Source organism: Ambystoma mexicanum, chromosome 2q (assembly GCF_040938575.1).
Source record: "Ambystoma mexicanum isolate Mex_15411 chromosome 2q, UKY_AmexF1_1, whole genome shotgun sequence".
NCBI lineage: Eukaryota > Metazoa > Chordata > Amphibia > Caudata > Ambystomatidae > Ambystoma > Ambystoma mexicanum.
The window spans coordinates 1,372,260,360-1,372,275,632 of NC_090924.1; the positions used below are offsets into that span (position 1 = coordinate 1,372,260,360).

Sequence of the window (15,273 nt, forward strand, 5' to 3'; positions counted from 1 at the left end):
TGAAAATTTTAGCGTTCCACCTACCAGGAGTGAGAAACGTGGAAGCCGATGCCCTCAGCAGAGAAATGAACGAAGTTCACGAATGGGTGCTGAACGACCAACAACTTCAACAAGTATTCAAGGAATGGGGACACCCTTCCATAGACCTGTTTGCAACGAAGAACAACAAAAAATGCCATCAGTACGCAAGCAGATGGCCTCAGCAGGGCTCACTGGGGGATGCGTTCTCATTCCCATGGACGAACAAATTCCTGTACGCATTCCCTCCATTTCCCCTTGTCCGGAGGACGTTGCAATGGATCCTCAAGTACCCATGTCGGGTAATTCTGGTGGCCCCATACTGGGCCAGACAGGTGTGGTTTTCAGACCTACTACACTTAGCGGCGGCGGAACCAATGAGATTCCAGAAGACCCCCGACCTTCTGTCTCGACAGGAGGGTGTCGTTTGGCATCACGACCCGGACAGCCTCCAGTTGACGGCCTGGCTCCTGACTTCGCCGAATTTGGTCGGCTAACGATTCCGGAGGACTGTCGGCGTATCCTGCAAGCGGCAAGAGCACCTTCCACAAACGCCTCATACGCGTACAAATGGAAAAGTTTCTGTCAATGGTGTGAGGATCAACCAGGTTTGGCCCCGCAATCGATTAAGCCGGAACAGCTCCTTCCATATTTGCTGTTCTTAGCTCAAAAGGTCCTGTCGGTGTCTTCAATAAAGGTACACCTAGCAGCCATTTCCAGGTTTACTCGTCGACGGCACTCGGCACCATTGTTCAGCGACCGCCTGATTAAGCACTCCTTAAAGGCCTCTTTCGGAGTTTCCCTCCAGAGAAGAAATTTCCACCGGAGTGGAGCCTCAATCTGGTCTTAACGTCTCTTATGAAGCCTCCTTTTGAGCCAATGTCATCATCGTCTCTAAAGTTTCTGTCGTGGAAATTGGCCTTCTTGGTGGCCATCACTTCAGCCCGACGTATTTCAGAAGTTCAGGCTCTAATGGTAGACCCACCATACTTACGATTTTTCAAGACCAAGGTAGTCCTAGCCACTAACCCACAGTTCATACCAAAGGCTCCTTCGGTGTTCCATAAACACTCCTCTATTGTGTTACCTACGTTTTTTCCGGAGCCATGCTCGGGAGCGGAGCGCATGCTACACACATTAGATGTAAAAAGGGCTCTCAAGTTTTATCTTCATCGTACGCAACCGTTCAGAGAAACGAGACAGCTGTTCGTGGCCTATGGTTTGGGTGCTAGAGGAAAAGCCATTTCAAAGCAAGGACTTTCAAGATGGGTGTCATCTACCATTTCGTACTGCCATTCCAGGGCAGGAAAGCCTCTTCTACGACGGCCAAGAGCTCATTCAACTAGAGCAGTGGCATCGTCGACGGCACTGTGGGCCGGAGTCCCTCTAGGGGACATCTGCATGGCGGCTACCTGGGCGGCTACACACACCTTTACCCGCCATTACTGCCTATCGCAGCAACATGCCGAAGACACCCGGATGGGACAGGCGGTGCTTCGACACCTATTCCAATAAGGTAAGCCCCGGCTGCGGGGTTGCATCCTGTGGAATTTATGACTGTATGTGGTTCGTTTTTCCTATGTGAACTATTACTGATGTATACATGATCATAGGGAACGGCCTTTACGAAGAAAGTATACGGGTTTGCATGCACGCCTCCTCTTGGGGGTGGTACTGCTATGTAATCTATTCAAAGCATGTGAATCCATGAAAGATCCAATGCTGGAGAAGGAAATAGTTTCTTACCTGTAACTCCATTTCTCCAGCATTGGTATCTTTCATGGATTCACATGCGCCCACCTGCCTCCCCTGATCATGCAAACCGGTTCCCCCACTACTTTGGGGGCCGAAATCTGAGGGAGCGCGGGGGCGGGGCCTGTATTTATATCATGACGTCCTGACGTTACGGGCACGCATGATACAAAACGAGGTGGATAGGACGCATAAGCCTCGAAAAAGTTTTCCTACGGGAAAGGGTCTATATAATGTACCGGGGATTCCCAGCCTGACGACAGGGAATATTCAAAGCATGTGAATCCATGAAAGATACCAATGCTGGAGAAATGGAGTTACAGGTAAGAAACTATTCCCTTCTCCTACCCCCGCTCCTCTACTCTCCATATTTCTATCTCTAGCCAGCTCCATGCCTTTCTCCCCCTTCCTTTCTCCCCATGCTTTCACCTACCTACCTTCCTTCCTCTTACCTTTCTCCCCATCCTCTCCATATTTCCCTCTCTTCAATTCCTCTCCTCCATTCTCTTTGGTAGCTGGACCCTCTGATTGCACACAGCGTTCGACTGCATGTGCATTAACATGCTAAGCCATCTTACTGAGTTTGAGTACATGGCCTCCGGTTTAAAACAGCCATGGACATGTGACCCAGGAGTGGGTAGAAGCTGACTCGCCACTTAAGAGAGAGAGGCAGACAGCACCGAAATCAGAGGTGTAGGGCATAGGAGACAGACCGGGGAGATGGCTGGAAAAATGAATGAATCAGTCAGGAAAGAAAGAATGAAAGCAAATTGAATTGCAAAATGGCAAAGAAAGAAATGGCAAATAGAGAACAACCAGCACGGCTCTTCGCACAATCAAGGCTGAGATGATGATGATGATGATGATGATGATGATGATGATGATGATGATGAGACAGGCTTCCCACTTTGAGTTTAGCAGCACTTGCTAGTTTTGCGAGATGCATGGTAACCCTAGGGCTTTAAGTGGGGTAAGAAATCGATGGGGGGGGCCCTCATTTGGGGGCATGGCTTGTTGGAGGGGCGTGGCCTAAACAGTACACAAATCGTAGGGTATACACACAAATATGTATAAATGTTATATATTTGTGTGCGTACCTTACTATGGTTTGTGTACTATGCAAGCCATCTTTTCTAAACATAGAAATATGTAACATATTTCTACGTTTATAAAAGATGGCTTGCAAAGTACACAAACCATAGTAAGGTACGCACACAAATATATAACATTTATATATATTTGTGTGTATACCCTACGGTTTGACTAGTTTTCAGGCCATCTTTTTTAAACATTTCCGGTTTATAACAGATGGCTTTGAAAGTACACATTTCAAGCCATCTTTTATAAAGCTTTGACTACGGACAAAATTGTCCGTCGGCAAAGCTTTATAAAAGATGGCTTGAAATGTGTACTTTCAAAGCCATCTTTTATAAACCTCGAAATATGTCGAGGAATCCCCAGGTTCGCGACCTGGGGAAACAAAGGGACAGTAAGTCGGTAACTGCCTCTGGTGACCTCTCGCGCGAGGGGTCACCAGACGCAGTTACTATGACTGACGGAAGTGGCACCCAGTCACAGCGTTGCTGTGGCTGGCTGCCATTTTTGTCAGCTTGCCTGGATAATGCATCCCGCGATTCCCGCCAATGTTGCTGTAGGACAGGGGGCCCCGGCTCAGTCCCACTTTTTGGAGACTGCAGGCCCCGCCCCTCTTTAAGCACTGTTAACCCTTGACAAACGCCGAGAACAGCAAGACAGGAGCCAGAAGCCATGTCATGCACAATGAGGCTGTAGAGACAGTCGCAGCTTGCTTGCCTTTTGAGACTGCCTTCGCGCTATACAGATGTTTTGTATTTTCGTTTTTGGTCGCAATTGCAAAGATTCCCCATTCAAGTACTTACTTAAGCGCCACTGGGGGCAAAATGACACTGCTGCCCCCGTTGTTCAAGGGGAACATGTGTCTTCACAATGCTGTTGCTTCTGCTGGAGAATCTGTATGGACCCTGCACGCTCCATACATTCTCTTGCTTGCTGGTGTTATGCCAGGAAGCGTGTTTCTGGTTTTGGCAAATTTCCTCTTGAGGTCCTCAGTCCAATCACTGAATTTCACCCAGGGCGGTAGGAAGGCTCTCTACTAAAGTGATCTTGGCAAGCTGCAAGCCTAGTGAGTCCAGAGGTCGGTAGTAGATGGGTTACATCTTTCACCCGCTTTATGAAGTTTTCAGATAATGATGTCACAAAGAGGTTGAGGGAAGGGACTGTTAGGTGGCGGTACCTCATGGGAGGTTGCTCGCTCTGCTTTCCAGAGACTGAGTGGGAAGGCTACATTAATCTGGGACATCGCAACTCTTCGGAGCAATGGAGACAGTCTGCCTGGCCGGAATAGGCATGATGAAGGCCAGGTTGTTCAGAACTGTTTGAAACCCCTCCCTCCGTTATTGAGGGGATAATTACTGAGACAGTGTGTCGAAGCTGGTAATGACCGGACACCCAAGTTGAGGGCCTGAGCAAAGTGGTAGTCCGTTAACGAGGAGCGCAGTTCTGCTATCAGAAGGGACATCCTGCTTTCCTAGTATTTATTGCCATTAGCACCCGCAATGTCAAGACGCAGCCGCTAAAGGCTGGTTAACAACAAAGAAAAGAGAAACTGTACCGCCCCTCTGTGGGAAGCCGCTCCTTATGGTAGTGCTCATCAGTAGGATGAGAATAACTCGGAACATGGACAAAAGTAAGGAGGACAGAGCGGTGCCACCGAGAAGATACTTATATATTATTATTATTATTATTTATTTTTTAAAGAAAAGCCCTTAGCACCCGAATGTGCAAAAGGAGTAGTCGGGCCTGGGAGCAATGGTGGGCGGGGAAACAGGCTTGCAGCTCGCCGGCTGCTCCCTTTGCATGTGAATACCAGTGAATACAGCCTGCGTTGGAGCGATCTGATTGACATGCTCCATCCCAGTGTGCTAATGCGGCATCCACTCTGAGAAATTGACACTTGTTGGGGATAAACCCAATGTGGTGTTAGGGCGTGGCACGTGTGGTAAATGCACTCATTTGTTAGCCCTCCCATACAAACGTAAAGGAACAACTGGAGAAGTCCACCAGCATTGTTGCATCTACCCATCTTTGTCTAGCACCCAAATACCCTTTAGACTATGACTTTACAATGCCGGTCTACCAACTCGCTGCCCTTTAAGAATCTGGGCCTTTTGAACCCCCTTTTTCTTTGCTGCTCACCTCCTTTACACCCTCTGCAGTTAATCTGAATGTTGCCCTTTTACTTTGCCAAGGCTTTCCTGTCTCATTGCTAGCTAGTGTCCTCACCTTAATCCCCAAGCGTGAATGATGTCAAACATGTATGAGTCGCTCTTGGGGATGTCCCCCTCCGGGCCACGCCCACCACATGGGGTTTTCCAAAAGTGAGAGTGTGGTTGATAGAGAGGAACGCAGGTGCTTTGCTGTACACCCTATCACCCTCGAAGGTGAAAAGTCAGACACCCTCTTTGCTTTCTTGGGGAGGGCAAGGAGTGCCACTCGGGCTGAAGTCCTTATTCCCCGCACCACCCTCAGCTCCTTCATGTCCTGCAGGAATTCCCATTCCTTAGAGACCTTGTACCACCTTATAGTAGAATGTGAGGCTCTCGGCACAGTGCGGTTGAATAATTTATAGGATTGTGGTTCATCCCTGTTGGGTTTGGATTGAGAATTGTGGCAAAAACATAGACAGGCTAATGAATATTAAAACACTTTTACAGCTGTGCGAAATGAAGAGCACACTGAAAACCAATGGTTTGAACGATTTGGTCTCGGCTGGCTCTCTTGATTGTAGGGTATCTTTACGAGGGTACCGTATTTGGTAGTGTTTATAACATGTTGGTGGTTTAAGAAAGTGCATATAATTACTGTTATGCTTCAATGAAATGGAACGTTTTAAAGTGTGTATGTATATTTTCTTTATTTAATTTTGTTTGTTATATGTCAACTATAGCATTACAAAATTGTAAGGACCTCATGGTGGCAACAGTAAAGAGACACAAGTGAACACTGTTTAAGGGTGTTTATTAAACTGTATAATGGTGAGAAAAAAACGCCCAACCTAAATCTAAGATGGGAGCAAGCTACGACCATCAAATAATAAGGCAGTCCTAGCGGCGTATTGTCAAAGAAGTGCCTATAATAAAAAAATTTTAAAAAACAATGCCAACCCTTATCTCCGTTACAAAATCGTGTTGGAAAATGTTCACAAGAGAAGAAAGAAGTGTTCTCAAAATGATAAGTCATGATGGTATGGCTGGGATCTCCCTTCCCCACGTTTTTGGCACGGCATATCAAGACCTTCTGGGTTCAAGTCTCTTGCCTTAGAAGGCTTGCTGGACCCTAATCAACAAGTAAAAAGTTCCTTTGGTATGGATTTACGCTGGCCGATTGCTCTTCGCCTTGGATGCCCCTCAGCCGGGCTCTTATCCTACTTGTAACGTAGGCCTCGCTCTGTCGGGATCACCATAGCCTTTCCTTCAAAGTATCAGCAGTTTCTAACATTCAAGAGTCTGTGTCTTTTTAAACAATCATTCACTGTGGACATACCTGGGTTGGGTTCACTCTTGTCGACAATGTTCACATTTGTATTATGCATCAACTGATTTGCAGGCATCCCTCAGTCGGGTTCACATTTGCCAAATACACAGTTCAATTTGGTTCATCACAATGTGGGACTTCACTTAGCTTTCCGTTTGGCATCCCTCCGTCGGGTTCACATAGCCATTCTAACACAGTTCAGCAGAAAAAGGGTTTCCCTTCCCCTAGATTTCTTTCGGCATCCCTCCGTCGGGTTCCCACTTGCCTTAGTACACAAGAAAGTCACTCTAGAGCCCTTAGTCTATCTTTCTACCTAAGTCTGGGTCCTAGCCCCCAGTCAGGCTTCACACAATTGTACTAATACAATGTTCTCGGGTGTGTTAATGGTCACTCTTATTCATAGGCTTCACACTTGCCCAGTAACGCAGTTCACTTTATTTCCTTAATGTGTCAAAGACTTTCGACTGTGCAAGGAATTTTGCTTGACCCTTGTAGGACCACTTTGACACTTCCACGGGCCTCTCCTAGGGCCTCTTGGTATCTGTAGTTTCAACAAAAGGGACCAGCCATAGTCTTTCGAATGAATGTCCATGCGGCATCGGACCCCTCTGCAGCTGGCCCTTCACTGGGCTTTCTTCAAAAGTTCAAACATGATTCCTTTCAAAGAGGCATTGCAGGTCTTGGTTGGAAAGGGCAAGGGTACATTCCTCCTTGTTGCCATTTCAGATTTCAACACCTTTCTCCTACGTTTGAACTGCTGTCCTGGAATAGCTGCTTCCTCATGCATTTGACCGTGCTCAAAGTGTGCTCTCGGGCTCTGCCTTTTATCCCTGTGGGGAAGGGAAAGGGCTGTCAGGTGTGTGTAGTTATTATCAATTGCCTGACTCTGCCTGACCCTTGTGTTGGGACATGTCAGGTAAACGGCTCTGGTGTAAGTCCGTTGTCTGTCACGGTGTGAGAAAGTGTTTGTGTAGGAAAAGGGGTGGGGGCGGTTGGTCAACTCGGGGGGGAAAAAGGTGAGATTTGTAAGGTTTGTGAAAAGAATAGGGAGAATTGTGGGAGCGGTAGTGTTTTGTCAAAACTGACTGAGTTCGGGAAATAATAATCAGAGGGACGTGGAGAAGAATGACTGGGAGTACTTGGGTAGGCAACAGGAAAACAGAGGTTCTGGGAGATGTTGTTTTCTGCTGTATTGGGCTTTTGGGTACTTAATAGGTTTACCAGATGCTGAGGGGTTGTTGGATTCTGGTAAGGGAGATTCCTTGGGTGAAAGAAAGATAGATGTAGAACAGCCTATGAAAGTCTCAGGGACTTAGTCCTCCTCGCCTCATTCCCGGTATAATACCGCGTCTCGCCTGGGGCACTGCCCCAAGCATAACCCTGGTTTCCCCTACCAAGGTGATCCTCCCTCGCTCATCTACTGAGAGGGTTGGGATCTGAGAGTGCCAGCCCTTCCCAGGCCACCTGAATAAGTGATTCTCAAGGTCTACTTGGGAGAATACACTATGGTTTCTCACAATATCCAGAATTAACCTCATTCCAGCATTTTTAAGTACAAACAAAATTAGAAACAAAACACGTAACCATAGCATGTCATCAACTAAACAAACAGGCGGCATTGAGTCATATAGCACATTCCCCAGTTATTCCCTATTACCTTCCCCATTTTCATCATTCAGGTTCCCCATGCATCCTGGATTCCTTTCGCCTTCGGAGTGCTTTCACCTAGAATCCGTTCTCTGATCAGACAACACATTCATGATAGTTTGTAATCACCATATAGAGCGTTGAGGGTGAACTTTCATTTGAGGGATCTAACCGGACCTGTTTAACGGAAACCCATGACTTTGTTATCATTAATTTCATGACATCCCCTGTGAGCAGTCCTATACCACACCTAGGGCTCTGCCGTGGACCTGCTCTTTATGTCCTCCAACCACACAGCAAATATCTTACCAAATTCTTTCTTCCATGATATAACTATCCTTTATTTTCCTCATACACAAGCTAAATCCATACATTTCTTCTCATGTCTTGCCTTTCTCGGGCAGGAATATACGCCCAATAAGCACTCCTGAGGAGTCCAATTAAAGGTAGTTTTACCCACCTCCTCAATTTTCTGTCGAACATCCACAGAAGCTCTGCATTACTGGGCATAACCATAACATGAGCATGAAGTCAGTAATGCAATTACCACATCTGGGCCAGCAGCGAGACGTCGACTGGGATAATCTTGATGCCCAGCGTTATCCCAATCCTCTTCAGCTATCTCCAAACCCATGTCCGTCACCCAGACATTTTTAATCTTGTGCGTTTCCCCATTCCAACCAGAGAACGGCCTCCCATATATACTCAACACCTGTCCCCTGCCGTCTTCTAGTTTGTCTAACAGTGAGAGTGTCTCATCTACCTTTGGTTCCTCGGGCAACCTAGGCTATAATTTCCCAATTGACTTCTTCATTCTCATAAATCTTAGGAATTGTCCAGAATGTAGACCGTATTCCTCAACCACCTCTGGGAACACCAATAACAGGCCATCCCTGAATACAGCTCCGAAGGTGGCCAGCCCCATAGTTTCCCAACCCCTCAAGCGTCTGACATCCCCATGAACTCTGCAAAGGGTAGCTGTCAAAGGGATATTCAGGGAGTACAGGTTTTGTGTCCTCAGCAATTTCATTGTGTGGCGCCATAGTGTCCTGCCCAACAACAGAAAGTAAGGATGAGATGGCAGACGCCCATCCTCTATCCACAGAGCCTCTGTTAACTTAACAGGATGTACAGCAGTTTCCATTAAGTCAGTGCCCGATGTGGCCAAGAGATACTGAACCTGTGCCGCCAGATAATACATTTCGAACTGTCGTAGTTGAATTCCACCCATTTTTACCTCAGACACAGTGTCTCCAATGCGATTTTATTTCTCCCAGAGCCCCATAGAAATCCCCTTACCAATAAATTCAATAACCTCAGAAAGGATCAAGGGATACAAAACGGGACGTTTATGAAATGGTACAAGAATCTAGGAAAATAAAAAACATCTTGACCAGCGCTGTAAGTCCCATCAAGGACAGTCAGTTTCTTCTAGAAGCCTATAGATTTCAGTACCCCATCCATTGCCCTCACTGTATTAGTAAGGTGAATGCTTAATATCATGACAAATATTTTTCCCCAAATATTTAAAGGAATCCACAGCACACCATATCCCTATCTGCAGCTAGTACTTGCAACCCTTTGTAGCCAATTTCGCCAACAGAAAAATACAGGCCTTATCTCGATGTATAACTGATAGCTTTGCGATATTATCGAACACCTCCATCAGATATGGCAAGTTAAGTTCAGGACTGTGTATATAGAATAACATATCATCTGCATACATTGAGATAAAATGTCTTGTCCAATCCACCAATATTCCAACCTCCTCAAACTCTGATTGTAAATAAACTGCTAGAGATTCCAAGGCCAAACTACATCGAAGATAGGGGGCACTCCTTCCTAGTCCCCCTCTTCAATACCCACAAATCTGATATAAAAGCTGGCTTTAACTCTAGCCTAATGCACAGTATATATCGGACACACCCAGCACATAATTCTCACCCACTCAAAACCTACGTAGTACTTCAGAAGTCCAGTCCCACTGAACTGAATCAACAGCTCTGACCGCTTCTAGCGATGCTACTACATACTGTGCATCATGTGTCTGGGTCCTGTCTATTACATAATGTATCCTCCTCAAATGTTGGATGTTTCTACTCAACACAAACCCACTGTGGTCCTGGTTTATTATGGAACGAATCACCTCTCTCAATCACCCAGCTCATAGAGCCGTAACGATTTTGATGTATTGATTCAACATAGTTAGCAGTCTATACGTTTGCATAGTTTGTGCGGCTTCCCAGGTTTGTGTACTGGGACTGTTACTGATTCCTGCATGCTCAGGGGTAAAGTTTCCAACTCCTAAGCGTATTCAAACATCTGCAATAACTTTGGTACCAGAGTTTCACTATATGTTTTATAAAATTAAGCCGGTAAACCCTCCCTCCCCTCCTCCAACGCCCCTGGCATTTTCCCAGTTTTTTTTAATGCAGCAATCACTGCTTTCAACTCCACCTCCGTCAGAGGGACCCCTAATAGTTCAACTTGTTCCTGCTAAAGTCTAGGCAATGAAATATGTGACTAATTATAATCAATCTCTTCAACATCAGAACTCTTGGCTATCCCGTAGAGCAAATTATAGTATCTGCAAAAGATTACATTAATCGGAGACGGAGATTGCCATTGTCTCCCACACTTATCGGTGGCTCAGCATGGGTTTTCCCAGTGACAGAGCCACGCCAGCATCCTGTCAGTCTTATCACCTTTTTTATGAATACTCTCCATGTTACCTCAGTTAAATTTCCCGAGCCTCTAGGGGCAATCGGGTTTAATGTCTGTTGAGTTGTCCAAATCTGGTGAGCTCTCCACTCTCTAATAGCATTCTCCGTATGGGATATGTCTGACCTTGATGATCTCCTAATGCCACCAACTTTAGAAATTGCTCCCCCCCCCTTATGACCACTTTTAAGGACACCTACAGCGTGTCTCATCTATCTACACTTCCCTCATATATTTTGAAGAATTCCACAATCCTGTCTTCCAGGTAGTGACTAAACGTGTCATCTGTTAGAGACTCGGCACTCATTCTCTAAATAGGTACATGTGGGACTCCTCCCGCCTCCCCTTATGACTAATGTAATGAGCAGCGGCAAATGGTCTGAGATTGACCTACCAATGTAATCTAGGTTAAGGAATTCCTGTAAATGCTCCGTACACATAAACAGGTAATCAATACGCGTGTGAACCTTATGGGGAGGTGTCCCACGTGTACTTTCTTGGAGAATGAGGGCAGAGTGTCCAAAAGATGATACTTTTAGTCAGAATGCCTTTTTCCACCAGCATCGTTCACCCTCTGAACGTCCACGAGGGACAAATCCTCTAGTATAGTATTAAGTGTCCTAGCCAGTGCAGATTGGTCCATGTGTTTATTATCTGATCTGTCAATCTTGGGGATCAAAGTCCAGTTAATATCACCCCACATCCGTAGTGCATTCTGCATTGGTGCCAGTCATCTATATAGAGCTAGGAAGAACCTGACAGCATCATGATTGGGGACTTAAGGATTTATCGTACACCCACCTCTGTTTTCCACATACCCATGTATCATCACCATTCTCCCTTCCCCATCTGTGTTTACATCCAACATCTAAAAAGCTACAGAGCCTGCCACCCATATTAGAACTCCCCTAGCATACGTAGAATAATTACCGCGATCGCCCACGCCACCCCATCCAGGGACCAGAGTATTCTGCCTATCTTCTGTCAGGTATGTCTCCTGCAGTAATGCTATCCCTGCACATTTCCTACACATTTAAGATCCCACTATATTCCTCTTTATAAAGCTGTTTGGTCCATGGACACACCACGTCACCACATTAATAGTACTTGCCATTTATAGTTGAATCGTGCATTCCTAACAACCTCCCCATCTCCTTCCGCCCACCCTCCACATACTGGTGGCTCCATGCTTCCGTGCACAATATAGTGAACCTCCATGCTTCCCTGGGGAAATATACTTCAATAGCCCCCATATTATTCACACTGTAATATTCAAGACACCTTCCCAGTTAACCAGTTGTCCCTCCGTTCCATTTGATAAGCACATGGAACATAATAACTATAATACAAACCCAAACAAAATCCTCAACAGTGCAATGCCATATGAGCAACCCTGCCAGTCCTGTCCAGCCGTGAACATGGACCACTGAAGGTCCCCGAGTACCCATTCTCTGGTACCCTGGCTAAATGCAAAACAACTTGTGGGGGTGGGGTGGGAGCTGAGGGGGGTGTATCCCACCGAATGCTTGACAGTACACATTCAGCAGTAAGACAATCAAAGTCTTACAAGAGCCCCCATATGTCCGAAAATAGAATCCGATACCATGCCACTAACCATTCTCATGAGGCCCCACCACCGCCCGAGACGCCACTTAACAGCCTTGTCCATGCTTTATTCCATAATCTTGACTCGCAGTTCAGCAATTTTATTACTATCCGTCCATTGGTTCACAGCCCCAGAGGGTGTCAAAGAAGCCGGATAAATCAACATGTATACTACTTCAGGCCCTGTTGTCGTCGTCTTTCTTTTGTAGGAATAAACATGTTATGTTTTTCTGGAACCTGCCTCATATAATCAGGATACCAGTGTGGAGGATCCTCTTCTGATAAAGCCTTCGTATGTGCAGAATTTAAGGATCTGCGAGCTGTCTTTAAAGTTCAAGATGCATGCGATCAGTGGTCTTTGAGGTGCTTCCAGTGGTGGTTTTTTCATCAGAGGTATGTGCGTCCTCTCAATCGTGAACCCAAAGCCTTCCAGGTCCAACCTCCTGCACTAATACATTTTCCACATAATTAGTTGGGTCTTGTCCCTCCTCCCCTTCCAGGAGCCCCGTAATTCTAAAGTTGCTCCTCCTTGACCTCCCTTCAGAATCTTCCACCTTATATTCAAGTTTCCTCACTTTCGCAGTAAGGTCACCCACTAGGTTTTGCAGTGTTTTTGTAGAAGTCATAGTCTCGGATTATTTTCCGTAGTGTTGATTCTATCTGCCAGCGACCTAACAGCCTGTCTCAGCAGGTTGACATCAATCTTCACCTGATCAATTTTGGATTCTATTGAGGATCGCGAGGCTGCAATAGCTTCCAAGGCTTGGCTATCCCCTTTCTGCTCTAAGAGGGGTTGCTGAACTGGGCCTTGCCCCCGTGTTGGTGAGAGGGCGTTCTTTTGAATGGGCCAATTAGCAAAGGATCCCGTCGTAGTCTGGCTTGGCCCTCCCTTAGGCTTAGGATATGGCAGTGTAAAGCACATGTTGGCGCGAGGCGCCTTCAACGACACTCAAGCAGGTTCTTTTTTCGAAAGGGGACTACCAGCCCAACTCCCCCAGTGAGAAACCCAGGAACCTTATCCCACTTCTAACTTTCAGCTGTGAGACGCAAGTCTACACTGAGTCCATCGCCTGCAGACCGTACTCACCAAAGCTAGCAGCTAGCAGCCAGCTTTTCAGCTTCCACCCACACTAAGTGTCCGGTGCAGGGATCTCCCGTTATCAGCATGGATGTCTCCTGTTAAATCACACACCCGGCTCCATCCGCCGCAGTTCTGATTGCACTCCCTCAGTCCCACTACACCAGTCACCCAACCCTTCTGCTTTCACGGGCAGCCGACCGTGGCCCTGGCGATGTCGCGCAGACCGTATCGTCTCCACCATCGCACAGCACCGTTTATATGGTCTCTTAAGTCCAGGGCACCAACTTGAATTGGGCCCCGTTGTCTTCTGTACATCTCTTCTATCCCCTCATCCGCCACCTCCTGGAGCATTTCTCGTGCCTGCTGGCTATTAATGCATCTATATCTCACTCTTCCTATCTGTGGGGGTCCACTGGCACAGCGAAAAGTTTCTTTGCATAAGGATCCGTCAGGAGTTCTTTTCAGCTGCGTCTTCATGCCATGACAGTCGGCCACGCGTCTCCTTCCCCTCCCCCGAAGTATGTACATCATTTTTGCTAATATGTACGCGAAGTTTGTACAAACGAGAACGCCCAGTAAAAGCAAAAAAGGATCCCCCTACCCAGTGCTTCTAGCTTCATCTCTGGGAGATCGCTATTAGTCAGCAAAGGAGGGCATTAACTGTGTGGCTGCTTGCCTTTGCATGTGTGGCGCAATGCAAGCAAGAAACGGAACATACGGACATGTACCCCCTTTTCCAGCCCCCCCTATTTCTTGTCCACTCCCTGTCTGTGTTACATTGCAGCACTTTGAAACACTTTCTTGGCAGCTCAAGCGCTCTACAGACCCTGGCCAGAATGTGGTCGTAGCCGGGGATCAAGTCCTGGAAAAAAAAGTAGAGGAACTCATTAACATAACAATTGAATGTGGCGTCAACAGAAATTAGCATATCAAGGTGCCCTCTCAAAGAAGTGGGTGACTCTGCCCACCCGCGTATCCCCGCGACCTGAGCCCTGGCATAGCCCTGTGAAATTGTTACCCAGCTACTGGTGTGAGAGCTCTTGCGAGAACAGGGCGATTCGGCTTTCTTTCGGCCTTTCTGGCAGCTGGCATTCCAGCACCTGGCACTGGCTGTGCCTAACCCTCACGGTGAGAGGAATTCTAATCATGTGGGAAACCGCTTGAATAAGGAGTTCCGTTTAGGTCGCTGACCGCTATTATTACAGTGGTTGGAAGCTGGGAGAAGCCAGCTCCAAGCGCTACATTAAGACCTGTTCCTGCTAATATGTCTGGGATGTTGTTGCACACTATTAATGAACGCGTAGCGTGAATTAATCTTTCCTTCTGCGGTATGTCCATTGGCTTCCATCGGCAGTCGGCGGTGCTTGACCCGGGGTGGGGGAATGCAGCGGCGGCAAGTCGGGCAGCTGTAGGAGCGTGACCCGGTGCAGTTTCAGTGCTGCTGTGACTCTGCCTCCCCGCTCCCCTCCCTCCCTCCCTTCCTTCCCTCCCCGCCCCGTGTTGCTGTGCAGAAGCTGCACATGGACCGTCTATGCCACGGCGCCTGAGTCACTGCATCATGTGGAGCTTCTCTGGCTGGCTGCTGCTGCTGGCAGGCGTCTGAGGCTGCAGCGGCGCAGGGAGGAAACCGGGTCACTCGTCCGCCTCTGCACGGCTGGGGTCCCCCAGAAGAGATGCCGGTGCCTGATACACCGCCCCCTGGTATTACAGCAGCAGATCTAGCGAGCAGCCTGCGCGGGAGCGCCGGAGCGCCGGGGACGGGCAACGAAGGGGGGAATCTGGGTCAGTCCTCTCCTGGTAAGTCATCCGTGGAGCATGCCCTGACAGCACTTCGCTCCTGCCTGGGCTTGACTTGCACAGACGGTGCTGGATCCTAT

At 47.4% G+C, this 15,273-nt stretch overlaps 1 protein-coding gene across 3 annotated transcripts in view; it reads left to right on the forward strand.

Moving 5' to 3' along the window:
- The window catches only part of LOC138570179 (thyroid hormone receptor beta), a 1,132,895-nt gene that overhangs the window by 177,088 nt on the left and 940,534 nt on the right, over positions 1 to 15,273 (forward strand). The window contains exon 1 of one of the 3 annotated variants that reach the window (XM_069648856.1): positions 14,921 to 15,193. The exons of the other annotated variants lie outside the window; for them this stretch is intronic. The gene's annotated coding sequence lies outside the window, so the exon portion shown is untranslated. Of the gene's footprint in view, positions 1 to 14,920; positions 15,194 to 15,273 lie in introns of those variants that run through there. 3 annotated transcript variants of the gene reach the window in all.